This window comes from Marmota marmota, unplaced genomic scaffold (genome assembly GCF_001458135.2).
Source record: "Marmota marmota marmota unplaced genomic scaffold, marMar, whole genome shotgun sequence".
NCBI classification, from domain to species: Eukaryota; Metazoa; Chordata; class Mammalia; order Rodentia; family Sciuridae; genus Marmota; species Marmota marmota.
The window spans coordinates 13,044,946-13,072,332 of NW_025999968.1; the positions used below are offsets into that span (position 1 = coordinate 13,044,946).

General features: G+C 34.7%; 1 long non-coding RNA gene across 1 annotated transcript; it reads right to left on the reverse strand.

The window, feature by feature from the left end:
• Positions 1-12,705: 12,705 nt before the first annotated feature.
• LOC125616860 lies at positions 12,706-17,415 on the reverse strand. Its single transcript, XR_007347645.1, has 2 exons — positions 17,309-17,415; positions 12,706-12,812 (listed from the first exon to the last, which is right to left on the reverse strand). It is a non-coding gene; the product is annotated as an uncharacterized LOC125616860 (long non-coding RNA).
• Positions 17,416-27,387: the final 9,972 nt, after the last annotated feature.

The following is a 27,387-nucleotide window of genomic DNA, read 5'->3' on the forward strand; positions in this document are numbered from 1 at the left end:
CCTCCCTCTCTTTTTAACCCCTTCTCCATATTCATAGTTGATACTCTAGGACTAAATTTGAATTGAATCTTTTGGAGCTTTTTGAAATGTACAGTGAATCTTTGTTATCTATAGTGATATTCCTGTATGATAACACAACAGAACTTCTTGTTCCTATCAGTCTTTAATTCAGTACCTATTAGTCAACATTTCCCCATCTCTTCATTTGCCCTACTCTCCTCATACCTGGAAACCACCATTCTACTTTCACCCTCTATGAAATCAACTTCTTAAGAGTCTACATATGAGTGAGACCATGTGGTACGTATCTTTCTGTTTCCTGGCTTATTTCACTTAACATAATAATCTCCAGTTCCATCAATGTTACTATAAATGATAGATTTTAGTTTTTATGGTGGATTAGTATATAATTTTGTGTATACACACACACACACACACACACACACACACACCACATTTTCTTTCCCATGAACCAGTTGAAATTACTTAGGTTGGTTCCATTTCTTGGCTATTGTGAACAATAATGCAATGTATATTGATTAATGTGATTTTTTTGACTCTTTATTTTATTGATTATTTGTATTTTTAGCCTCTGTTTTGTTTATTTCTGTTATCTTTATTCTTTTCTTCTACTAACTTTGGCTTTGGTTTATTCTTGTTTTTCTAGATCTTTGAGGTGCAATGATAGGTGTACTTTTTAGATCTTTGCTTTTTTTTGATGTAGGCATTGATTGCTATAAACTTCCTACTTAGTACTCTTTTTTGTTGTTGTTGATGTTGTTCTGGCTCCCATAGGTGTTGGTATGTTTTGTTTCCATTTTCATTGATTAAAAACACTTTAAAATTTCCTGCTTAAATTTTTCCCTGATCTATTGGTTGTTTAATAGTGAGCTGCTTAATTTCCATGTATTTGCATAACTTTGAAAGATTTTTGTTATTGATTTCTAGTTTTATTGCATTATGGCCAGAAATTATACTCAATATGATATCAATTATTAAAAAAATTGTTGAGACTTTCTTGTGGTCTGTCATATGATCTATCTTGGAGAATGTTTCATACACGGATGAGAAGTATATGTATTCTACAGTTGTTTGATGGAATGTTCTATAGATGTCTACTAGGTTCTAGGGTGTAGTTTAACTCTGCAGTTTCTTTGTTGATTTTCTTTCTGAATGACTTGTCTGCTTTGAAAGTGCAATGTTAAATTCTCCTACCATTTTACTGGAATCAGTCTCTCCTTTATATCTATTAATATTTGCTTTATATTTTGGTTTCCTATGTTGTTTGCATGTATATATATATAATAAACTTTTATTTTATACACACACACACACACACACACACACACTTGTTATTTCTTCTGGCTTCATTGACCCCTTTATCATTATATAATGACCTTGCTTGTCCCTTTTTACTGCTCTTTTTTTTTTACAGCATACATTCTTATATAAGCGTGAGTTCACCTGCCTTCTTTTGGATTCCATTTGTATGGAATATCTTAATCCACTTTTAGTCTATGTGTTTTTTAAGTTGATAAGAGTTTTTCATATGAGATATATAGTTGGGTCTTTGTTTTTTAGTCATTAAGTCACTCTGTGTCTTTTATTTGGAAAGTTTAATCCAATCATATTTAAAATAATAAGTATCTTTTAGTAAAGTTTTACTACAGCCATCATGTAATGTTTTCTCTCGAGTTTTCTTGTAGTTCTGTTCTTTTATCTGATATTTTTATGTTATTCCTTTGTGGTTAAGGGATTTACAACAGCAGTGTATTTTGATTCCTTATTTATTATATTTGGTTTATCTATTATGTGTATTTGTTTTTTGATTATGATGAGGTTTTCAAAAGTAGTTTTAATTCATAAGGTTATTTTGGAATGGAATGATAATATGATCATAGAAATAAAATAAATAATATTAATAAAAACGTCTACACTTGTACTTCATTCTTCAAATTTTAAGTGTTGATGTTCCATTTTATATTTTTCTATTTTGCATATACTTTAACATATTATTGTAGTTATTGTTACTTTATTTAAAGAGTCTTTTTTGTGAAATGTGTAATACAATCAGATTGCATAAACTGGAATATTGACACATTGAAGTTTAGTAAAGCATCTTTTTTTTCATTTGCATCAGAAACTTTGCAAAACCAAAGAACTCCAGAGGAGGTGCTATGATAGAAATTTTTTCTTTTCTTTTTTTTACTGGGTATTATCAAACTTTATTATTGTGCTAATATCCTAGATAAATAGCAGAATATTAATTTTTGAGATATACTTCTTTTCCATCCCCAGTATTTCCCCTTTCATTTTCTTCTTCCCAATTGCCTTCTTCTACTCTGTTGCTATTCCTTCTATTTACTTATTGTTTTTTGAAATAGTGCATTATAGTTATACAAAAAAAAATGAAATTCATTTTGATATACTCATTGTATACCAACAGCACAATTTGGTCAATTTTATTCTGCAGTTTCTTCCCTTCCCCATCCTTTCTTCTTTTCCACTGTTCTACCGCCTATTTTCATAACTTCACATATTTTTATACCTTCATACTAATGTTCATAGCAATGGAATTTGCAATAGTTAAGTTACATAACCAGCCTAGGTACCCATCGACAAAAGAATGAATAAAGAAAATGTAGTATGTTTACAGAATAGAGTTTTACTCATCCATAAAGAAGAATGAAATTTTGTGTCATTCATGCTGAATAAGAAATAAGTCAGATTCATAAAGTTAAGTGTTGGATGTTTTATTTCATGTGTGGAAGCTAGAGAAAAATAAAGAATTTGTTATTACTACTGTTAAGAGTGTTTTTTAGTCTTCATACTAACAGCATGAATGTTTTATATACCATTTTTACATATTTCAGCATTCTGAATTTTTCTATATAGTTACTCTTGTCAGTGAGTTTTATACATTTCCATACTTTCTTCTTACTCATTAACAACTCTTTCTTTCCTTTGGAAGAACTCCTTTTAACATTTCTTGTAGCACAAATCTGGTGAACACTTATTGGTTCGGCTTTTGTTTTAAGGTATCTTGTGATCTATTCTTCATTTTAACAGATAGCTTTCCTAGGTAGATTATTTTCATTTGAGAGTTTTCTTCCTTCAGTACTGTGAAAAATCTCATGCTACCCTCTTATGGCCTATAATGTTTCAACTGGGAAATATTCTATCAGGTGAATTAGGACACACTTATGTGTTATTGGTTTCATTTTTCTTGCTGCATTGAAAGTCTTCCATGTATTTTTTCTAAATTTTAAATGCATTTATTTATTTATTTTAATTATATATGACATTAGAGTATAATTTGACATATTTATACAAACATGGATTGCATCTTATTCTAATTAGAATTCCAGTCTTGTGATTGTAACATGATGTATTTTAAAATTTTGAGAGCTTGACTGTAATATTTATTGCCATAAACTTGTTTGTGTTGAAGCTGACTAGTGACCTCTAACCTTCCTGTACATGGGTACATGGGTAAATAAAAATTTGTATTTTTCTCTAAGTTTCAAAAATTATCTATTATTATCCATTTGAATTAGTTTTATAACCCTTTGCATTCTCAATTTGCTCCTTGAATCTCAATAAAATGAAAAGTTGCTCTTCTAATGTGATCCCATAAGCTCTCTATTCTTCTTGATTTTTTAATCTTTGTTTATGTAGTAGTATATTTTTCATTATTCTGTCTTCAAGCTCACTAATTATTTCTTCTTTTTGATCTCTTCTATAATAGATGCCTTCTATCACAATTTCAATTTCTCTTAGAGTATATTGAGCTCAATAATTTGTTTTTTAATTGCTTTTTCTATGTGTTAAATGTATCTGTTAGAGTATTAAGTAATTTTTTGTGTTATCTTGAAGTTCTTTGAGTTTCATTTAAAATAGACATTTTAAACTCTTAATCTGAAAGTTTGCCCATATTGATTCCTATATGGCTGATTTCTGGCACACTATTTTGACAATTGTATGAGGTCTTGGTTCCCTTGAAGTTCTTGATGTTTGTTGCTATGAGGTATTATCTGAACATTGAAAGATTAAATATTTATTCCAGTTTTAATAATCTGACTTTGTTTGTGTTGGTGTTTCCAGAAATTCTAAGTACTCAGGCTCCTTATTTTCTCTGAGCCCATAGTCACTTCCACTATTTTAGCACTTAGGTGGTAACCTAAGTTCAGGTTTACTATGAGTCTGCTGTTGGTCTGTTGTCACTGTTTCAGCACTAATGGATGGTCCAAGCCTCAGTTTGTTCCAAATCCACAGATGGTATGCTATTTAGTATGAATGGAGGAGTTCCTATGATAGATATTCTGTTACTCTGAGCCTTTTCCTGGGCCTTATATAGGACCATATGCCTACTTCTCTGATGCTGGGCCTATGACTCTGCGAAAAGTCACTATGCAAGGACAAATCCCAGCTTCCTATACCATAATATGGTTTCCATCTGTTTTCCTCTACTAATTAGTTATTGTTTCCATGTTGTACTGCCTATGGTTAGAGGAGGAATGTGGTGTGCAGGCGCATAATCACAAATGCTACAAAGCTGTTTCACACAGCCTTGTGAGAACAGCACAGTACTGCCATAGGATAAAGCCCACACTACTATGGGCTGCTTACAACTGAGGTTGCCCAAGACCACTACAACTAGTCATAGGTAACATTAACCAGAAGAGAAGTCTGGTAGACTGTGGTCCCTTGTCTCTCTCTGGCACTGAGACTATTCTAGGAGTTTTGTCTACAGGCATTGGAATGGATCTGGAGGCCACTGGGATCTATCCAGTGCTAGGTTTCATCAATTTGGCACTGAGTTCCAAGGCAAAGTCCTCTACCCTCAGACAATGGAGTCCTCCATCACGCTATGCTTCCAAGATTGGGACAGTGTTGGAAAATGCAGTTCCTTTCCTACCTAGGCTGATACTAATCTGATTCACACTTGAATCTCCCAGCCATAAAGACCTGAATAGCCTTCTGGGTCAGGGAAAACCCTATAATTCCTTCCCTAGGCCCACTCCAAGTCTGACAATGATGAAGACCAAAATCAAGACTTTCCCACTGGAGCACAAACTTCTGCCTTTTACTAGAGCACATCTGGAGTCTCTATCTGTGAGCTTTTGCCTATATTCAGGGCCTTCAGTTTCTCTCTGGGACTAATAGTTCTCACTGTGGCCAGCCTGGCACTAAGCTTTAAGGCAAAGCCTTGTGCTTTCTTGCCCTGCTTCCCCATAAGTGTGTCTTGTTCTCCCTTTGCCAACCAAGGTTTGAGGAAGAGGAGTGGATGAAGTTTGTGGTTTTTGTTTTTATTGTTGTTGTTTTTAATCTGCCTAATGCAATTCCTGAAGCTCAGTCTGTAGGTATAGTCCTGGGGTAAGGGTCAGAGGTCTCTTCCTATCTCTGGGTTTTAAATAATATGCCTAGAACTGGGTTTCAATTCTAAGATCTAGATTTAGTTACTTCTAAAGGTTGATTTAGCTCATTGTTTTGGAGGGTCAAGGGTACAGTGCCTGCATCAGCTCAGTTCCGGTTAGGGTGATGGCACACCATAGCAGAAGTGCATGTAGAGGCAAAAAGTCAGATCCTGAACCAGAGCCAAGAGGGAAAGAGGATAGGGAGATCCCATCATCCCTTATGAAGGCTTTAGAACCTCCCATAAGGCCTCACCTATTAAATATTGGTAACATCTTTAATATATGGATCTTTAGTCAACACATAATTAAAACATCCAAACCATAATACAGACTGTATATCTAGCCTAGTGAGTGGCTTGGCTTAGTATCTTGAGTTTGAAGTGAGGTGCTGCCTCCTCCAGTTGATAGCTTCATATGGATTATGTCTTCATTCAGCTCTCTGCAGCATTTTTTGAGCCACCTTTCAGGCACCAAGGAAGTGTGTTTCCTGTTCCAAACAATAAAGACAGTTAAGCTTCCATTCTTGCTTTGATCACTTTTATTCCTTGATGATTCTGCCTGCCTTCTGAGAACAAGTAGGCCTATAGGTTTAGGTATATATGTTATTTGGTATTTTTCTTTCATTGTTGGTTCACAGAAATATTTCTTAATTTTTATGAAAGCATTTTGATTCACTTATAATTAGTACAAATATGTATATCCTAAAATGTATAGAGATAAAATGTTTTTATACCAAATGGTATTTAAATACTTTAAAAATATATTATAAGGTTATTTGTTTTGAAAATAATGTGAATAGTTTGATTTAACTTACAGTGTTTGGTATTAAGTTTAAACTGCATATTATCATTCTTTTTTCAGTGTAATTATCTCTAGTGGTATTTCATTACACATCTTAGGTTAGCATTCTTTTGTGGGTTATCTAAATGCTATAATATGATAGAGCAAAAGCAGTATAGATTATATTATCAGGAAAAAGTTGGCTCCATTCTCAGTGTGAACAGTGGAAAGATTGAAAGTTCTTCTAAATTTCATTTTCTTGGAATAAACAAAACAATACTTCCAATGTTAAAGATAATTAGTATGATATACAATTTGTATAGAATCTTACTGCATCTGAGGTACAAAATATCTGGCACAGAGGTCTTCATTTATTCATCTTGTAATCATGGAAGATTTTCACTAAAATTTTTAGTATCAATCTGAATCAAGATCTAATTGCAGAATTCTCAACAAGGAGCTCCTACTAATTGATATGGAATGACTTGGCAGAAAATCGGTGATTTGAGCCTCTAAACTTATCCCTTTCTCCTTTTTCAAATTGGTGGCTGTTATTTATTGCTGATAGGCATCTAGCAAATAAATGTACCCTTAGGTAGGGAATTGTTAATATCTCATGTGATTTAATTTTAGATGTGTCAGTTTTCTTAAACACACTAGAATATAGAATAAGTCAATTTACAGAATAAATTCTACTTGAGTGGCAATAACTATCAGCTGGCAGAGAAGGATAGGAACAGGAAATGGCTTGGCAGAATATAAGTTTAGCATAAAAGCACTCTGAGGAACATTTGCAAATTGTATTCTCCAGGCAGTGAATAGGTGTTGCCAGAATGGAGAAAGGTTTTCATGAGAAAATAATCTTATGACAAAATAAAACTTTGAATTTAATCAAGCTAAGACTATTTTTTTTTCTGACAAGAAGTCTCACAAGGGAGATTTTTTTTTAACCAAAGGTAATTGTCCCTGGAACACTTTTAGAGTTTTGTCAGCTTCCCCATAGTGTTAGGGACAATATGTACCACTTTGATTATTAAAAAAATAAAAAATCCATTTGAACTGCTGAGTAATAATTTTAATAATTTCTGCATGGGCCTAACCAGGAGGGAAGGGGAGGGGAGAGGATGGGAGGGGAGGAGAAGACTTAGGAGAGACTAAGTTTCAAAACTTAGTCTCTAAGTTTTGAAAATCATCTTGTATGGTACACATTTTAGAAAATGCTATTGAGAGCTTATGTCATTGATGATTTAAATATAATATACAATTGAGGGCACTTATTATATCTGTCTGTTTTCTTTGTTTTAGATTTTTTTTATTTTAGACAAAATTAAATTTAGTTCTATACTGATTACTTTGGGATATGTAAAATGTTGGTCTAAGTATTTTATTATAAAAGCATATTTATTGAAAGTACACATAACTCATATCCAATTGGAAAAACATGGAAAACACAGATAAAGAAGAATTTTGTAAAATAATATAAAAAATAAATTTGGGATTATTTTCCTTATTATTTTCCTTATTTCCTTATTCTTTTCCTTCTGGTAAATGCAACTAAAGATTCTGGAGTTTCTATATAAAACAAACATAACAAACTTCTGAAAAGTGGAAAGAAGGTGGCAGAAGAGATAAGAATCTGGAGGCCAAGATGTGAGGCATTGGTGGGTTCTTTAAGTTTCCTTTTTGTCTTTAATTTCCCTGACTTGGAGCTGATGAAGTTGCCAAACTGTAACACCAAGGGCAGCAATATAACAAAAGCAGATCCCCAAAAAGGTCACTTCTTCTTTTTGATCATTCAGAATACCACAATCTTATGATCTCTTCTCAGTTTGTGGTCTCTTTGAAAATCATCAATAAATTCTTTATTGTAAAATTTAACTCATATAGCATCATATTTTATTTCTGGTGTAAAAAATTGCTACAAAATTTGTGGCTAACAACACAAATTTATTATCTCACAATCTTGGAGGTTAGAAGTCTGAAATGGATTGTCAGAAATGAGTTCTTTCTCTCCAGGGGAGAATCCATTTCTGGGACTACCCTGGCTTCTACAGGCCACCTGCATTCCTCACATTCATCTCTCTCTCTCTCTCTCTCTCTCTCTCTCTCTCTCTCATATACACATACATCTTTGTTTCCATCATCCATCCCATCTTCTTCTCTAACTCTGACTTTCCTGCCTTTTTTTTTATAAGGACCCTTATAATGACATTGGCTTTTTTTAGATTCTATGAAATTATTTTGTCCTGTTTTATATTTCTTACCTATCTGGCCTATTTTCTCCATCTCCTTTTTAGGTTTTATTCTCTATTCTCTTGAATATTGACCTTCTAGTTAGAAATTGAGATCATTCTTAAAGCAAACCTAGATACCTCTATTTGTCCTCTTTGGCATTCATATTGAAAGTGAACCCTAGAAATCTCTATTACATTTCTCCTCTCTCTACACAGTACAGATTTAGGGGAATAGAGAGGAGAAATGTAAAAATCTGTATTACATTTTTATTTTCACAATTGTATTTTCACACAAATAACCCAAAGACATCTAAAATATAGCAATGTCCCAAACAAAAATCATGTTCTCGAATTCAGAGGTACATCAGTCTGCACCATTCATTTGATGTCACATCTTCTCACCCTCTGCCTAAGCCAAAGAGGAGTTATCATTGATTACTTCATCTCCCACACTTCCAAAAATCAAGAAACTCACAAATAACACTAAATTTTGATTCCTCTATAACTATTTTTCTATATGCACAGTCAGTCTTTAATCTGGGACACTATTGTCTTTTCCCTAGGTTTTGAAAACAGACTCTCAAATAGGATTATGTCCAGGATTGCTACCTTCTAATTCACTATATTTCAGCTAGACTAATAGCCACACCAGCAGATCAGCACGCATTTGTAAACCACAAATTTAATCATTCCATGTATTTACCCAAAGTTCTTCAATGACTTTTCATTGAGGTTAGGATAAGAACAGGCCCCAATTTTTTCCCTCAGTACTGGGTATTGTTCCCAGGGTGCTCTACCACTGAGTTACATCTTACCCCTTTCTATTTTGAGACAGAGTCTTGCTAACTTATCCAGTATGGGCTTGAACTTAGTATGCCCCTGCCTTAGCCTCCAGAGTCACTGAGACTATGAACTTGTACCACTGTGCCTAGCTAAAACCATTGATTCTTTAATAACAATAATAACAATAAGATGAGATTGGATGTGTTCAGGGTGGTATGGACCTAGGAAATGACATAATTAGAAAAGGTTTAGGTTCAGATTTTGCATCTTCCTTTTAACAATACATTTCTTTAAGTCTTAAGCACATCTTAAATTTGAATTTTAAGTTTTATGGGCTAAACAGAGTTTTAAGTGATCTAAAAATATTCTGTATGTTAATACTGCTAAACTCTGAACATCTGTGTTCTTTGGTGCCCCATTTCCTTTGATTTAGAGTTTAGAATGAGCCATGATAAGTTCCTAATTCAAAACAAGAAAGTTAAGAAATATGCACCAAAATAAAATATGTTCAAAAACAGTAATCATCTTGAAATTCTGTAGGGTGCGCGCGCGTGCACACACACACACACATGCACACACACACATATTTTCCAGATGATTTATTTAGAGATTTCTTTAATCACAGATTCTTTTCCTACACTGTCAAGGAGTCAGATTATTTTCTTAAGTAAAGAACTGCAGAGGTTTTGACAAACCAAAGACATTGCCTTAGGAGAAGAAATATAGTAAAGATTCAGAGTTTCTTCCCTTGCAAAGAGGATCCTTAAAAGAGTAAATGTAAGAGGAAAAAAAAAATGGTACAATTCACTGGCTCTTGATTACATATTTAAAATTTAAGCTTTTTTTATACCTGATCAATTAATATTCTTAATAACTCTACACTTCTATAAAAATTTTATTTATAGATAGAGAAGCCAGAGTTGTTAGGATTTAGGGAGGTTAAGGATACAGGTAGCAATGCTACATAAAAGGAAAAGGAGCTAAAAAAAGGAACCCAGGATACAAAGGGATCTTTAAAATAAAAGATCAAAAAAATTTTTTATCACTATTGACTAAATAACTTGTATTTCTAAAAAACTGTTTATTCCTCTGTAAGAGGCTCTTGCATAAGGGTTCAGAGATGATTACAGTTTCTTATTTTAGTGAGCATTGCATTGTTTGGAATCAACATATCAAGAGGAGAAGAAATGAGGACAAGAGTTTCTGTCTGAGAGCTGGTGATCATTTTCTATATTCTAGTGGTAATGATCAAGGACATCAGTTCTCATGTTTGTTTCTAACAGTTTTGAGAAAGCAATGAAATTAATGTTAGCTCACATAAGCAAATGTGTATAACCCCAACTCCATCTATAACCCAACTTTAAAATCTGGAATGTCTGACTCTGTGATTATTACGTATGTAAACAGATGTTGGAATAGAAAAAGAAATCAAGATCATATCCAAAGGAAAATACATAGAAAATAAATGCTTAGAAAGGTCTTAGATGTTGAAAGATTTAATGATAAACACTAAAGCAGGCCCCATTTGATGATATTTCAGTTAAATACCAAAGTTTTTTCATAGTTTGAAATGCTCAGGACAAATCTCTTTGAAATGTCACTGATGACAGCTTTGTAAAATGGTGTGAACCCATCATCCCTAAGAAATGTTAAACACTGATGGTTCTGAAAAAAGAAAATGCAATTTTCTTGAATTGAATAGGGAATTTTGGTTTTTTTGTTTGTTTGTTTTTTTAACCTGACTGCATCACCACAAAGAGGCCACACATTCTCAAATGAAGGCAAATAAAAGTTATGCCTATTTATTTCTGAAAAGAGAATGAACTGGTAAATCGAGAAAACTGGTAAATCAAATTGTGTGAATGAAGAGTTAGATGCCTATGATCAGAAACACTGGGAAAGAGGAGTTAGGGCTTGAACCAAGAGTGCCCAGGTATGGAAGTGAGCTGTTTCTCACACTGTGCACTGCCATTGCTAAAATAGTAACTACAATTCAATCACATTTGACAGCTAGGGAACTAATGCACTTGTAAACCTAAGACTTGGAAGAGAGCAAGATAAAATTGTCAGATTTTTTTCATTATAATTTGCCCCTTTAGCTTGATAGTTCTCTGAAATTTTCCTCCTTCTGTGAATGTTTTGGGTGCCTTTGTTTTAGACTATAAAAATTTTAAATATTTTTTTTCCTCTTTCTCTTCCTGCATTGTCATAAGGATTTTTCTTTTATACTTTTTAGGCTTCATTATTTTGAGAATAATGACAAGAAAAATAAAGTTTATACATCTATAGTACAATTTCAATTTTTAAAACTTTTTTCAACCTGTGGTTGGTTGAATCTGAGGATGCAGAACCACAGGTACCAAGGGCTGATGTGTTTTACTTATTTTTGTTTTATTCTAATTTGTTATATATGACAGCAGAATGCATTGCAATTCACATTACACATGTAGAGCACAATTTTTCATATTTCTGGTTGTATACAAAGTATTTTCACACCATTCGTGTCTTAATACATGTATTTAGGTTAATGATGTCCATCTCATTCCACCATCTTTTATACCCCATGGCCCCTCCCTTTACCTTCTACCCCTTTGCCCTATCTAGAGTACATCTAATCCTCCCATGCTCCTCCTCCAAACCCACTATGAATCAGCCTCCTTATGTCTGAGAAAGCATTTGGCATTTGTTTTCTGGGGATTGGCTAACTTCAACCAGCATTATATTCTCCAACTCCATTCATTTACCTGCAAATGCCATGATTTTATTCTCTTTTATTGCTTAGTAAAATTCCATTGTGTATATATACCACATTTTATTTATCCATTCATCTACTGAAGGGCATTTAGGTTGGTTCCACAGTTTAGCTATTGTGAATTGTGCTGCTATAAACATTGATGTGGCTGTGTCCCTGTAGTATGCTGATTTTAAGTCCTTTGGGTATAGACCAAGGAGTTGGATAGCTGGGTCAAATGGTGGTTCCATTCCCAGCTTTCTAAGGAATTTCCATACTGCTTTCCATATTTGCTGCACCAATTTGCAGTCCCATCAGCAATGTATGAGTGTGTCTTTTCCTCTACATCCTCACCAACACCTATTGTTGTTTGTCTTCATAATAGCTGACATTCTGACTGAAGTGAGAAGATATCTTAGTAGAGTAGTTTTCATTTGCATTTCTCTAATTGCTAGAGATGTTGAACATTTTTTCATATATTTATTGATTGATTGTAAATCATCTTCTGAGAGGGGCCTGTTTAGTTCCTTGACCCATTTATTGATTGGGCTGAATTATCTATCTACCTATCTATCTATCTATCTATCTATCTATCTATCTATCTATTTATTTATTTATTTTGGTGTTTTACTTTTTGAGTTCTTTATATACCCTAGAGATTAGTGCTCTATCTGATGTGCAGTAGGTAAAAAATTTGCTCCCAATATTTAGGCTCTGTATTCACCTCAGTGATTATTTATTTTTCTGAGAAGAGCTTTTTAGTTGAAATCCATACCATTTATTGATTGTTGATGTTAATTCTTGCACTGTAAGAGTCTTATTAAGGAAGATGGTGCCTAATCTGACATGACGGAAATTTGGTCCTACCTTTTCTTCTCACAGGCACAATGTCTCTGGCTTAATTCCTTGGTCCTTGGTACATTCAGTTGAGTTTTGTTCATGGTGAGATACGGAGGTTTAATTTAATTAATTTTTTTTTTTGCATATAGATTTCCAGTTTCCCAGCACCATTTCTTAAAGAGGCTATCTTCTATCCATTGTATGTTTTTGACATTTTTGTCTAATATAAAATAACTGTAATTATGTGGGTTAGTCTCTATGTCCTCTCTTCTGTACCTTTGGTCTACACGTCTGTTTTGGTGCCAATATCATGCTGTTTTTGTTACTATTGCTCTGTAGTATAGTTTAAGGTCTGGTATAGTGATTCCACCAGCTTCACTCTTCTTGCTAAGGAAGTGTTGGTTTTGCTATTCTGGGTCTCTTATTTTTCCAGATGAATTTCATGACTGCTTTTTCTATTTTTATGTGTAATGTCATTAGGACTTTGATTGGAATTGCATTAAATCTTATAGTGCCTTTGGTAGTATGGGCATTTTGACAATATTAATTCTGCCTATCCAAGAACAAGGAAGATTTTTCCATCTTCTGAGGTCTTCTTTAATTTCTTTCTTAAGTGTTCTGCAGTTTTTGTTGTATAGATATTTCACCTCTTTCATTAGGTTGATTCCCAAGTATTTTATTTTATTTTTTTAGGCTATTATAAATGGGATAATTTTCCTTGTTTCCCTTATATACAGAAATACCTTTGATTTATGAGTGTCAATTTTGTATCCTTCTGCTTTCATGAGTTCATTTACTTGTTCTAGAAGTTTTCCAGTGGAATTCTTTGGGTCTTCTAGGTATAGAATCATATCGTCAGCAAATAATGCTAATTTGAGTTCTTCTTTTTCTATCTGTATCCATTTAATTTCTTTCAACTGTATAATTACTCTGGCCAATGTTTCAAAAACTATGTTAAATACAATTGGTGAAAGAGGGCATCCTTGTCTCGTTTAAGTTTTTAGAGGGAATGCTTTCAATTTTTCTCCATTTGAAATGATATTGACCTGGGGCTTAGCATAGATAGCTTTTATGATGTTGTGATATGTTCCTCTGATCCCTAGTTTTTCTAGTATTTTGAACATGAATGAGTGCTGAATTTTGTAATTTTTTTTTCTGTGTCTATTGAGACGACCATATGATACTTATCTTTGAGTCCATTGGTGTAACGAATTACATTTATTGATTTACATATATTGAACCAACCTTGCATCCCTTGGATGAATCCCACTTGATCATGGTGCATGATCTTTTTAATTTGTTTTTTTAAATATGTATTTGATTTACCAGAATTTTATTAAAAATTTTTGCATTGATGTTCATGAGAGATATTCATCTGTAGTTTTCTTTCTTTGATGTGTCTTTGCCTAGTTTGGAATCATGATGATATTGGCCTCATTGAATGAGTGTGGAAGCGGTCCCACTTTTTATATTTTATTAAATAATTTGAAGAGTATAGTTATTAGTTCTTATTGATAGGAATTGTAGAACTCAGCTGTGTGTCCATCTGGTCCTGAACTTTTCTTGGTTTGTAGGATTCTGATGGTGTCTTTATCTCATTGCTTGAAATTGGTCTGTTTAAATTGTGTATATCGGGGCTGGGGATGTGGCTCAAGCGGTAGCGTGCTCGCCTGGCATGCGTGCGGCCCGGGTTCGATCCTCAGCACCACATACAAACAAAGATGTTGTGTCCGCCGAGAACTAAAAAATAAATATTAAAAAATTCTCTCTCTCTCTCTCTCTCTCTCTCTCTCTCTCTCTCCCACTCTTTCTTAAAAAATAAATAAATAAATAAATAAATAAATAAATAAATAAATAAATTGTGTATATCATCATGATTCAATTTGGGAAATCATATTACTCTAGAAATTTGTTGATACCTTCGATATTCTCTATTTAATTGGAGTACAAGTTTTCAAAATAATTTTTAATTATCTTCTGTGTTTCTGTGTTGTCCATCATGATATTTCCTTTTTTATCAAGTATGTTAATAATTTTCTCTCTCCTTCTCTTTGTTAGCATGGCTAAGGGCTTGCCGATTTTATTTATTTTTTCAAAGAACCACCTTTTTGTTTTGTCAGTTTTTTCAATTGTTTCTATTATTGAGTTCTATAGTTTCTTTGTTCATCTTTTGTTTAGAACATCTATCTAGTGGTGAAAGAGGCTGTTAAAGTCACACAGAATTATTGTATTGTGGTCCATTTGACTCTTAAACTTGAGAAGAGTTTGATAAACATAAATTCTTCATTTTGGGGGGCATATATATTTATAATGGTTATATCTTGTTGGTATATGGTTCCTTGAGCAGTATGAAATGTCCTTCATTATCCCTTTTGATTAACTTTAGCTTGAAGTCTACTTTATTTGATATGAGGATAAAAACCCCTGCTTGCTTTTGCAATCCATCTGAGTGGTATGATTTTCCCAAGTTTTTACCTTCAATCTGTGGCTATCTTTTCCTATGAGATGAGTGTTTTGAAGGCAGCATATTGTTGGGTCTTTGTTTGTTTGTTTTTTAAATCTAATTTGCCACTCTATGTCTTTTAGGGTTATTATTAAGACATGATTTGTATTCCCAGCCATTTGTGTTCATTTTTGTTATTTAACTTGACTTCATTTCTCCTCTGATTATTTTTCTCTTAGTGTAATACCTCCCTCTGCTGATTTTCATTGTTGTTTTTCATTTCCTCTTCATAGAATATTTTGCCAAGAATATTCTGTAATGCAGGTTTTCTAACTGTAAATTCATTTTACTTTTATTTATCATGAAAGGTTTTTATTTCATCATCAAATCTAAAGCTTAATTTTGCTGGATACAACATTCTTGGTTGGCATACATTGTTTTTCAAAGCTTGTATATGTCGTTCCACAATCTTCTAGTTTTCAGGGTCTGGGTTGAAAAATCTGCACATAATCTAACTGATTTATCTCCATATGTAATCTGATTCCTTTCTCTTATGGCTTTTAATATTCTCTCCTTATTCTGTATGTTAGGCATTTTCATTATAATGTGCCTTGGTGTGGATCTGTTTTGATTCTGTCCATTTGACATCCCATAAGGCTCTTGAATTTGATTTTCCAAATTCATTCTTCATGTTTTGAAAATTTTCTGATATTATTTCATTGAATAGATTATTCATTCCTTTGGTTTGGAACTCTGTGCCTTACTCTATCCCAATAATTCTTAAATTCAGTCTTTTTCTGCTATCCCATATTTCCTGAATGTTTTGTTCATGGTTTCTTACCATTTTCACTGTGTGGCCTATATTCTTTTCAAGATTATATATTTTGTCTTCATTGTCTGAGGTCCTGTCTTCCAAGTGTTTAATTTGGCATATTTTTTCTTTCATTTCTAAGATTTCTATTCAGTTTTTCTTTAGAACCTCTATCTCCCTATTGAAGTAATATTTTGCTTCCTGTATTTTTTTATGTAGTTCTTTGTGTCATGATCTTTTGCTTCCTGTATCTTCTCTATCATCCTTTAATTCACAGAATATTTTAATCATGTACATTCTGAACTCTTTCTCTGTCATTTCATCTGTTGTGCTAGCCATGGATTCTAATAATGTGGTATTTTGACTTATTTGTGGCACTTTCTTCCCTTGTCTTTTCATGTTGCTCCTTTGTCTTCCCTTCTAGTATTGTTGATCCAAGGTGTTACTGTTTTTACCCTATAGGCTTATGGTGACCCTGTAGTGTTCCAATATCTCTCCTTTGAGGGGAAGGACAATGTTAACAGATCCCAATATAAACAAAATACCAACAGGCAAATAGTTGCTAATAGACATTTACAGTTTGGTCACAATTTACAGAAGTGGTGAGTTCAATTATTATCTACAATATAATCATAGGTTTGTAAAAAGAGTTTACAGTTTCTGGTTTTGGACAAAGAACCTGGGGTGAGGTGTGGGACCATATGCTAAGGAGGTAGGAGGAGAGTTATTATATCTTAGAATGTGTGAAATAATAATCTAAAGAAGAAGTTTGCAGTCCCACCAGCAATGTATGAGTGTACTTTTTTCCTACCTCCTCGCCAACACTTATTGTCATTTGTCTTCATAATAGGTGCCATTCCGACTGGAGTGAGATGATATTTTAGAGTGGTTTTGATTTGCATTTCTCTGATTGCTAGAGATGATGAGAATTTTTTTCATATATTTATTTCTTAATTGTATATCTTCTTCTAAGAAGTGTCTGTTCAGATCCTTAGCCCATTTGTTGATTGGGTTATTTGTTTTCTTTGGTATTTAGCTTTTTGAGTTCTTTGTATACCCTAGAGATTAGTGCTCTATCTGATGTGTGAGGGGTAAAAATTTGTTCCCAGAATGTAGGCTCTCTCTTCACCTCACAGATTGTTTCTTTTGCTGAAAACTTTTTACTTTGATTCCATCCCATTTATTGATTCTTGGGTTTAATCCTTGTGCTATAGGTGTCATATTAAGGAAATCGGGGCCTAATCCCACATGATGAAGATTGGGGCCTACTTTTTCTTCTATTAGACACAGAGTCTCTGGTTTAATTCCTAAGTCCTTGATCCATTTTGAGTTAAATTTTGTGCATGGTGAGAGATAGGGGTTTAATTTCATTTTGTTGCATATGGATTTCCAGTTTTTCCAGCACCATTTGTTGAATATGCTATCTTTTCTCCAGTGCATATTTTTGGCATAATTTTAAGTATAATAATTGTAATTTTGTGGGTTAGTCTCTGTGTCCTATATTCTGTACCATTGGTGTACTGACCTGTTTTGGTGCCAGTACTATGCTGTTTTTGTTGCTAGTGCTCTGTAGTATAGTTTAATGTGTGGTGTAGCAATACTACCTGCTTCACTCTTCCTGCTTTAGCTATTCTGGGTCTCTTATTTTTCCAGATGAATTTCATGATTTTTTTTTCTATTTCTATGAGGAATGCCATTGTGATTTTTATTGGAATTGCACTAAATCTGTATAGTGCTTTTGGAAGTATGGTCATCTTGATAATATTAATTCTGCCTATCCAAGGGCAAGGTAGGTCCTTCCATCTTCTAAGGTCTTCTTTTATTTCTTTCTTTAGGGTTCTGTAGTTTTCATTGTATACATCTTTCACCTCTTTGGTTAAGTTGATTCCCAATTTGGAAAGCAATATGGAGATTCATTGGAAAACTGGGTAGGAACCACCATTTGACCCAGCTATTTTTCTCCTTGGACTATATTCAAAGGACTTAAAAACAGCATACTACAGGGACATAGCCACATCAATGTTTATAGCAGCAAAATTCACAATAGCTAAGCTGTGGAGCCAACCTAGATGTCCTTCAGTGGATAAATGGATTTAAAAAAAATGTGGCATATATACTCAATGAAATTTTACTCAGCATTAAAAAAGAAAAAAACATGGCATTTGCAGGTAAGTGGATGGCGTTGGAGAAGATAATGCTAAGTGAAGTCAGCCAATCCCCCCAAAACAAATACCTAATGTTTTCTCTGATATAGGGAGGTTGACTCATGGTGAGATAGGGAGGGAGAGCATGGGGAGAAAAGATGAATTCAAGATAGGGAAGAGGGGTGGGAGGGAAAGGAAGGGTTTAGAGGAGTAACAAGGATGGTGGAATGTGATGGTCATCATTATACAAAGTACATGTATGAAGACTTGAGTTGGATGTCAACATACAGAAATATAAAAAGTGTGGTATTTATGTGTATTAAGAATTGTAATGCAAAAAATAAGAAAGATAGCCTTAGATTAGGTAGAGGAAAGTGAAAGGAGGGGAAGTCAGAGGATGTGGAAATAAGAAAAATAGTAGAATGAAACAAACATTATTGCTGTATGTATGTATGTGACTGTATGACCAATGTGATTCTACAATATGTATACTCAGAAAAATGAGAAATTCTATTCCATCTATGTATGATACATCAAAGTCTATAAGTGCATTCTACTGTCATGTATAACTAATTAAAACAAGTTAAAAAAAAAGAAAGAAAAAATAAATCTAAAGAAGAAGGTGAGTAGCAGGTTAGTAGAGAGAAAGTAACTAGAAAGACAGCATAGTACATAAAACAAACACACATTTATATTAAGAAAAAATTAAAAATGTTAAATAGTAAAAATCAGAGGAAAAAAGAAAAGAATATACAACATAACTATAATATACTCTTCAGTCATCTCAGTCCTCAATATCCTAATTTATGCAAAGTACTTGGTTTCACATATGTTGATGATGTGAGGGCAGGAGAATAGAGAGGGAGAAGAAAGGAAAAAAAATTTCAATGGAAGAAACAATGATAGTTTTGGCTAGAGATCAGTATCTTTCCTGCTTCCCTTTTCATCTAATATCTAAGGTCATCTGTTGTTAGCTGGTATCTCCACCCTCAGGACAGTCAAGGTAACCAGAGAGGGAGGTTTGTTTCTGGGTGAAGGGCACCTGGAAGTGGGGTGTGACACCTGCCAGTCCAGAAGGGAGACTGCACCTCAGGGATCTCATTTGGTGTCTTCTCCTGTGATGTGAGCTCCTGGTCTTTTCTCCTCATTTCATCTGAAGGTCTCTCAGTTCCTGGTCTCTGTGTTAGTCTCTAAACTGTATCACTCTCACCCTGTGCCTTACTGCTTCCTAATAAATGACGTTTCTCTTCAGGGCTCTTGTGTGTCGAGATTTGGGCATACTGCACACCTCTCCACTGAGAGCTGTTTTTTTTTTTGTGGGGGGGGGAGGGGGAGGCACTCACTGCGCCTGGTAAGCAGCTGCTGGAGAGTGGGTTCATTAGAAACTGGGTACCTATATAGCCAGAGTTCCAAACTGGGAGTTGCCCCCACTAAAGATGGTGATGAAAGTGGCCCAAGATGGGGTATTGGGTTGAGTGGAGGAGACAGGTGATGGCATTGGATGATAAATTCAGAGACTGGGTCTGTGGCAAGCAGCATATGGCTGTGGCTGTCTTCAGAACCTGGGTGAAGTTCCTCAGTACATGCAAGCTACAGCACATAGGGGACTATCTTTGTTGATGCAGAATCCCAAAAGAGAGACAACTGGGGAAGCCCCACGTTGGTTGATGGGGGCCCCCACAGGAATGGCGGCTAGAGAGCCTGCATGTGGGTAGCTACCAGGTGTCCTGAATAGGAGTTACCTCAATTTCTGCTCAAGTGGGTGGTCAAAAGTTTTGTGTGGGTGCTGTTGCTGATGGTCTTGCTCAGGCACCTCATAGTCCTGCATGGGCAAGTAGTTGGGAGACCTACAATGACATTGAGGCCTGGAACCATGCACAGGCACAGTAGCCATGATTCCTGTGAGGAAGCAGGAATATTGCTCACTGAGAATCAGTGTTCTCACTTCTTGAGTCCCAGGTCATGGAGCAACACAGAATGCCACCTCCTTCTGGATCCCCCAATAATTTTTCAAACTATATAAATCAAAAACCTCAAATAAAATCTATCTTACACCTTCTTTTGATTATGTTTTCTAAGTGTCCTTGAATATTTCTGCTCATTGCAGAAAGTAAATGGAGTTTCAATTCTGCATTACTATTGTTTCAGTATGACTGTCAAACATATTAAGCCAATCTTTTCCACTTCATTAAAAGTGATTTTTTTCCCCTGTTCTTGCTCTTTCACAGTGATTGAACCCTGAATCTTTTGTTGTTGTTGTTGTTGTTTACTGATATTTATTTGGGACATAATTATGAAAATAGTAACATGCTAAACTATTTAGGAAATAAAGGATAAAGAAGCTACACTTCTAGGGCATTGAGATTTTCAGCATCATAACAATTTCTAACTTCTTAATATATTACAGTTAATTAAATCATCAACTAGACATATCCTATTTATTACTCTTTTGGATTAAAATAAATGAAAGCAGAGAGGAAATACAACTTAATTTGCCTTAGATAAGTTGTTACACTGTTACTACAACAGTTCTCTTAGAATTTTGTAATCATAATTATGCAAATTTTAATTAGTTAATTATTGTTGTGCAGTTTTTCTTGACTTAAGGGGGGAAAAAGCCATTGCCATAATCAATCGCATCATGCTGTGTCAGAAACTTTAAATCAGAAAAAAAAATTTAAACTAAGTTGTAGAGTGCTTTATTTTATTTTATTTTTTTACTAGAGCATAATTCTGTAGGCATTTAATAGAATAAAAGTCTGAAAATACTCCTTGTTTCAATATTTGTTCTCTCATTTGCCAAAATGTTGCTCTCATCTGCCAGAATAAAACTGATGTAGGGAAGAAAAGTCATCATGCATGGGTGATTTGGGATACAATTACAAAAAATAGTGACATTCTAAACTATTTAGGAAGTAAAGATGCTACTCTGATAAAAACTTTGAATAAGCTTTGAGTAATCTTTGTCTTAACCCATTAAATGTTGATTTTAACCATTTTACTTCAATTTTTGATCATAAAAATCATGAAAGGGAGAGAAACTGTTTCCATTATAACACTTTATATGCATTTTTTGAAACTTTGAAGATTTCTTAGAATATCTGAGAAATGAAAGAAAGAAGGCACATTTTGAGAAAAATAGAGTTAAATAAAATTTTAAAAATTAACCAAAACACTAAAAGAAGTAATGTTAGACATTTCAGGCAAAGTGTACCTGACCAGAACAACTTAGAGGAGGAAAAGTTTGTTTTGATTTATGGTTTCAGTGCATAGTCAGCTGATTCTATTGCTCTGGGCCTGAGATGAGGCTGAACATCATTCTCTAAGAACATGGCAGAGGAAGGCTGATCAAATTATGGCAGGCAGGAGGAGGAGAGGAAAGGGGAAAGGAGGAGTGAGAAGGGAGTAGGGGAGGGGGAGGAGAGGTGAAGGGAGAAAAACATTCAGGAGAGAACATAAGCCCTGTCAGGGTGTGGACCCAGTGACTTGCATTCTTCCAAGTACCTCACCTCCCAGTAGTCCATTAGCCATCATTGGATTAATTCACTGATGAAGTCAGAGTCCTCATGATCAAATCACTTGCCCAAAGCCTCACCTCTGAACACACAGACTTTTGGGAACATTCTAGATCCAAACCATAATAAGGGGTAATATGAATAAACTAGAAAGGCAGCCCAAAGTGGCTAGAGGCTACATCAGGAGATAAAGCAGAAAAGGTCAGGAAGTCCCCGAAGATGGAAATGGATCTTTGTGTCAGCAAAGCTTTCATTAAGATGGGCACAGAAAATAGCAAACTGCTGAATGCTTCCCTTTGGCAGGAGACTGGGTGAAGGCATTCACTTTTAGTTTGTTATGAACCTAATGATAACTAGCTTTCACTCTTTCTGATTCCTTCATCAATGAAATAAACTTTTTTATGCATTCATTCTAATTCATGTTTTGAACTTCTTGAAAATTGTATTTAGATAAGTTTGTGGGTTCCACCATGACGTCCAAGTTTATGTATCTTTTAGAGACTGTGTAGCCTAAGAAGGTAACATCCTTTCTTAGCTCCAACATCAAAAACCAATCCCAAAGATTGTCAATTTCACTGGCTCATTTTCTTTCCTTGTTTCTAGTTGTGGTTTTTATATAACCAGTAACTTATCTTTTAATGTGCCAGACATGTTTGTCATTTTGATTTTATAGCCTTTATGATGATCTTTTCTATGAAAAGATCTATTCTTTGGGGTGAGGGAGAACAGAAAATTCTATTTGTTCATCAACTTTCTACTAGGAAAAGTAGCTTTTTGAGATCTAGACTTGTGAGGTTTTGTTTTCTGTGTTTATTTTAATCCATGACTGAAGTACAGAGCTAAGCTGTAAGCTAAATGTCTATATGCTTTTGTATATGAAATATATTCATAATTCTGGAGAAATAAATAAATTAAACACAAACGTGGTTAAAATATGGAGCTTTGCTTGACTGGTTTATTAGAAGCTTAGAGTTTACAAAAGTCTAATATAAAGAAACATAAAAATCCAGCGACAATAAACTTCATACTAATGTCTTAAATATGGCGCGCGCACACACACACACACACACACACAGGTTCATATATAATCAAAACTATCCTAGATCAGATTTTCCAGGGAACACCCTTAAAATTAAGGGTGTGTGGCACCCTTAAAAAAAATTATTGAAAATGCCAGTTTAAAAGAAGTTGCACACACACACACTTGCATAAGAATCTCAATTTCCATAATTAACGTGAATCCTTAACAATACTGACTACTTTTCATTTAAAAATATTTATGTCTTTTCCCTGATTTTGTAACTGTGAATTTTACTCAAGTTTTTTTTTTTTAGTATATTGATCAGATAAGTAACATTATTCCAACATGTTTAATATTTTTTTTAAAAAAAACTTTGTTTTACTACATGTCAAAAATAATTCTGAGAATTTTTATATCATTGATAATGATCTGGATATGATAACTGAAATATGATTTTCAGGATCTTTAGATAATTTGAAGATCTTGGATTTATATTAACTCTTCCTATTAAACATAAAATCTTTGAATACTTGCATAGTATTTAGGAAAGATAAAAATATTCATTGGTTATATTTTCTATGTATGCATATATGTGATAAAATTATCATATGTCTGTTTAACCTTATTGCTTATGTTATAGAGCTGTTTTACCTCTGTTAGTTGGTTTCTTGTCACTTTGAAAAATTACCTGAAGAAACAAATTTAAGCTGAGTTTGGTGGTACATGTCTTTAATCTTGACAATTTGGGAGGCTGAAGCAGGAGAATCATAATGGGTTAACGCATTGATAATGTCAAAATTCTTAATATCCAATCACTTCCTCAAATCCCACCTCTAAACATTGATGCACTGGATAAAGTCTTCAACACATGAGCCTTTAGGGACATTCCAAATCCAAATCATGATACTCTGCAGGATAAATACTGTGATATGCCATCAAAATCCTTATTTAGAAACAAATTACATGTTCATTTAACAGCTGATTTGGGTACTGTTAAAAAAGGACCCTTGGCCTGTTTGAATGAGTACCATCCTGAAGAAAACTCACCCATAGGCATTACTCCTTCCAGGTGATGCCTTTATTCAATGACATGGGCATTTGAAGGCCCTTTGCATCAACTTTTAACAGTTCTGAATGGCCATCAGTTTTGCTTGCCCCACCCCAACTCTGGTCATTACTGGTTTGTTTTTCCTTCCTTCCATAGATTATCTGAAAAACACTTTCTGATCTCTCTGATGTGTTCCTTTCCACATGAGAATCTGTTCCCTGGAAAATCTGATCTAGGATAGTTTCGTTTATATATGAACATGTGTGTGTGTGTGTGTGTGTGTGTGTGTTATTCAGATATTTTGCTGCTATGACCAAAAGACCTCACAAGAACAATTTTATGGAGGAAAAGCATATTTGGGGATCATGATTTTATGGTCTCAGTTGATGATGGCTGGCTTCATTCCTTGAGGCTGAAGGAGAGGCAGAACATCATGGCAGAGGTTTGTGGCACAGGAAAACAGCTGGGAAAAAAACATGGCACCCAGGAAGCATCAGAGTTCCACTCCCCTGGGACAAAATATATACCGAAAGGCATATCCCAAGGGTCCCATCTTCTTCAGCCACATCCTACCTGCCTATAGTTACCACCCAATTAATATCTATCATAATGCAATGATTAGATTTAGACTCTCATAATCCAATTCTTTCACATGCAAACTATCTTTCATTGTTGCACACATGAGCTTTGGGAACACCATGTATCTAAACCATAACAGTGAACATGTGTATGCATGCATGCATATGTGTGTGTGTGTGTGTGTGTCCACTTGAAGAAAGTACAAAATATGTGCATGATGTACATGTATGAAATTTCTGGTATGCTAAATACTGCTATATGACAGTGGTCTCTCCTATACCTCCTTTCTAGTTCTTTGAAATCAGATTACTTACCTGGTTAAAAGTTTAAGAGTTCATTGGTGATTATGGCTCTACTAGGATCAGGATCAGTAGTGACAAATAAACTTAACTACCTAAGGTTATATGAGAAGTGTTTTTGTTTTCCAAAAGAAAATATGAGCTAATAGGTCTAATATAAACATATACTGATGTAGCACAGTCTATTCCCTGATAGGTCTTGAGAATGTCACAGACAATTTCACTGAGGAAACTGCAATTATTAAAGTGAGGGAAATCCCTGGCAGCAAACTGAAAACAGGTGGTAGACAGAAATCTTTGGCACCTTAGCAACAATTCAAGAAGGATGACCTAAGTTAATTACAAGTAAACAAATCTTTCTTATTTCCTAGTCTCTACCAAAGGAGGGCTACTTGAGCAGCATTTATTTTTATGAAGATAAGAATGAAATGCAGGTTGCTGAGGTAATTCATCCATTACCTTTTTGAATGTTTTAGAAAAATCCAGAACCTTAGGCGTATCACTCTCTTTATTGGAATCATTAACAATAGTTTTTTAACTCCCATTAATCTAAGTTTCTTTATACCCTGAGCCCTGCTTTTTACTTTGGACCCATTGTTCCAGCTCTTCTTCCTGGTATGCTGTTATAGTGTGAATATTAGGTGTCCACCAAAAGTTTATGCATGAGATAATGCAAGATAGTTTAGGGGAGAAATGATTGGGTTATGAGAGCCTTCCAGTCAGTGAATTAGCCCCATTATGTGATTAACTGGGTGGAAATTGAAGGTGTGTATAGTGTGACTGGAAGAGGTGATGAGAAACTAATGTGACTCCATTTTTTAAAAAATAAATAAATAACAGCACCTTCTACCTCAAGGCCTGTCCTAAGGAAGGGGGCATGACCCTTGTCCTTGGAAAAACCCACAGAGCACTCCTAAGTACATGCCTACCCTGCTGAGTTGTTTGTAAATAACAGGAGAGGTCTGTAGTGTCAGGTGTCCCTGACTCAGTTAGGCTAGGTGAGGACACATGGCGACCCCCCTAGCAACCTCCAATTAGCATAAGACAGGGAAAATACCTGGAATGCCAGATGACCCCCAAGTAGTTTATGGTGGTTGATAACATGTTGGGAAACCATGTAGTTTAGCACATACACCCCTCGTGGCCTAAACCAATCAGTTCAAATGAAACCCCCTCTTGTACTAGCCAATCACCCCTACCCAACTTGTTCCTGCCAGTGAATGTGCTAATCAATGTTAAGAGTTGTTGTTTGATTTTCCCGCGGTATGGAATGATTTGCTGTGTGATGTTGTGACACATAGAGTATCCCCCCAAAACCTATAAAATCTTACTGAACAAAAGATGGGGACTCACTCCCTGGGATTGCTGTGTCAGGAACGGTTGTGAGTCCAGGCTCGAGCTTGCAATAAAGACTCTTGTGTGATTGCATCGGATTCGGCTCCTAGAGGTCTATTGGGGTCCCATGAATCTGGCATAACAGTGGGTCATTATGGCATACCTTTGGGGTATATATTTTGTATCTGGCAATAGAGTCTCTCTCTGCTTCCTGATCATCATGTGATGTGAGCCACTTCCTTTGACCACACTCTTCCACCATTATGTTCAGCCTCACCTTGAGCCCCAAGGAATGGAGCTAGCTGTCTATGGACTGAGACCATGAGTCCTCAAATAAACTTTTCCTCCTCTACAGTTGTTCTGGTTGGGTCTCTTAGTCACAGCAGGAAAAAAGCTAACTCAAACACGTTCTGCTGCCTAACCACAAACCCCATGTGTAGCTTCCCATGATGGGGTAAACTATGCTTTTGTTCCAAGAGACATCAAGTAGTAAAGAGGGCAGAACCCGCAGCAGTCCAGTCCTGCCATTCCTCTGCCATTTCCAACAGCAAGTTTATCTCCTGTGCCTGTTTTCCAGTTATTAATTTGAAAATGTTGTTGGTGTCTACTTCATCTGCCTCTGACAAGGATTAAATGTAGAATGGACCACAGTAACTCAAATATTCTTTGGTGCTCTATTATGGGGTATTGTTATTTAGGGACTTTTCTGCTCCATTTTGCAACTTGAATCTATTAATGTGTTTTTAAGCATACTAAATGTGTATGATTGAGATTTGAAATTCTACCTTTCGAATATGCATGATAAAAGGTATTCATTCAATAGAATACTTGTATATGTAGATTATTGCATATTTATTTAGAAATTAATGAAAATTTTATTTAAAATATTCCTGTTGCCTAGAGACAGAATAATGTCTAAAATTATTTCTAGCAATTTTGTATTGAAAAACAGAAGGATGTACGTGAAGATCTTCTTTGCATAAAAAGAATTAAATGTGTAGAAGTCCTAAAGAAAAGAATTAACTCACTTTGGGGAGAACATGCATTTTCTGGAATTCTCTGGTATAATCCTAAGAATCTATAGATGAAGAGCTGACCTCTGTGACGGGACTGAAATTCTCATTCACATTTAGTCCCTCATGCTGGCTGTTACTACCACTAAAGGACAGCCATGTGCTCAGTACAGCTACTATGTCCATGTCTCCCATAAACTCCTGAAAGGCTGCAGGATGGCTTGCAACAGGAGATATTTATTTTATCAGGAATTAATGACAACCTTCTTTGTCTAAGTAATGGACTTCATATGGTAAATTTTAAACTCATTGAACATTAGTTAATTGCTCTAATGCATGCCAACAATGTGACTTAAGCTAATTTCCATTAGATCAATTGTCTGATTAATTGGCT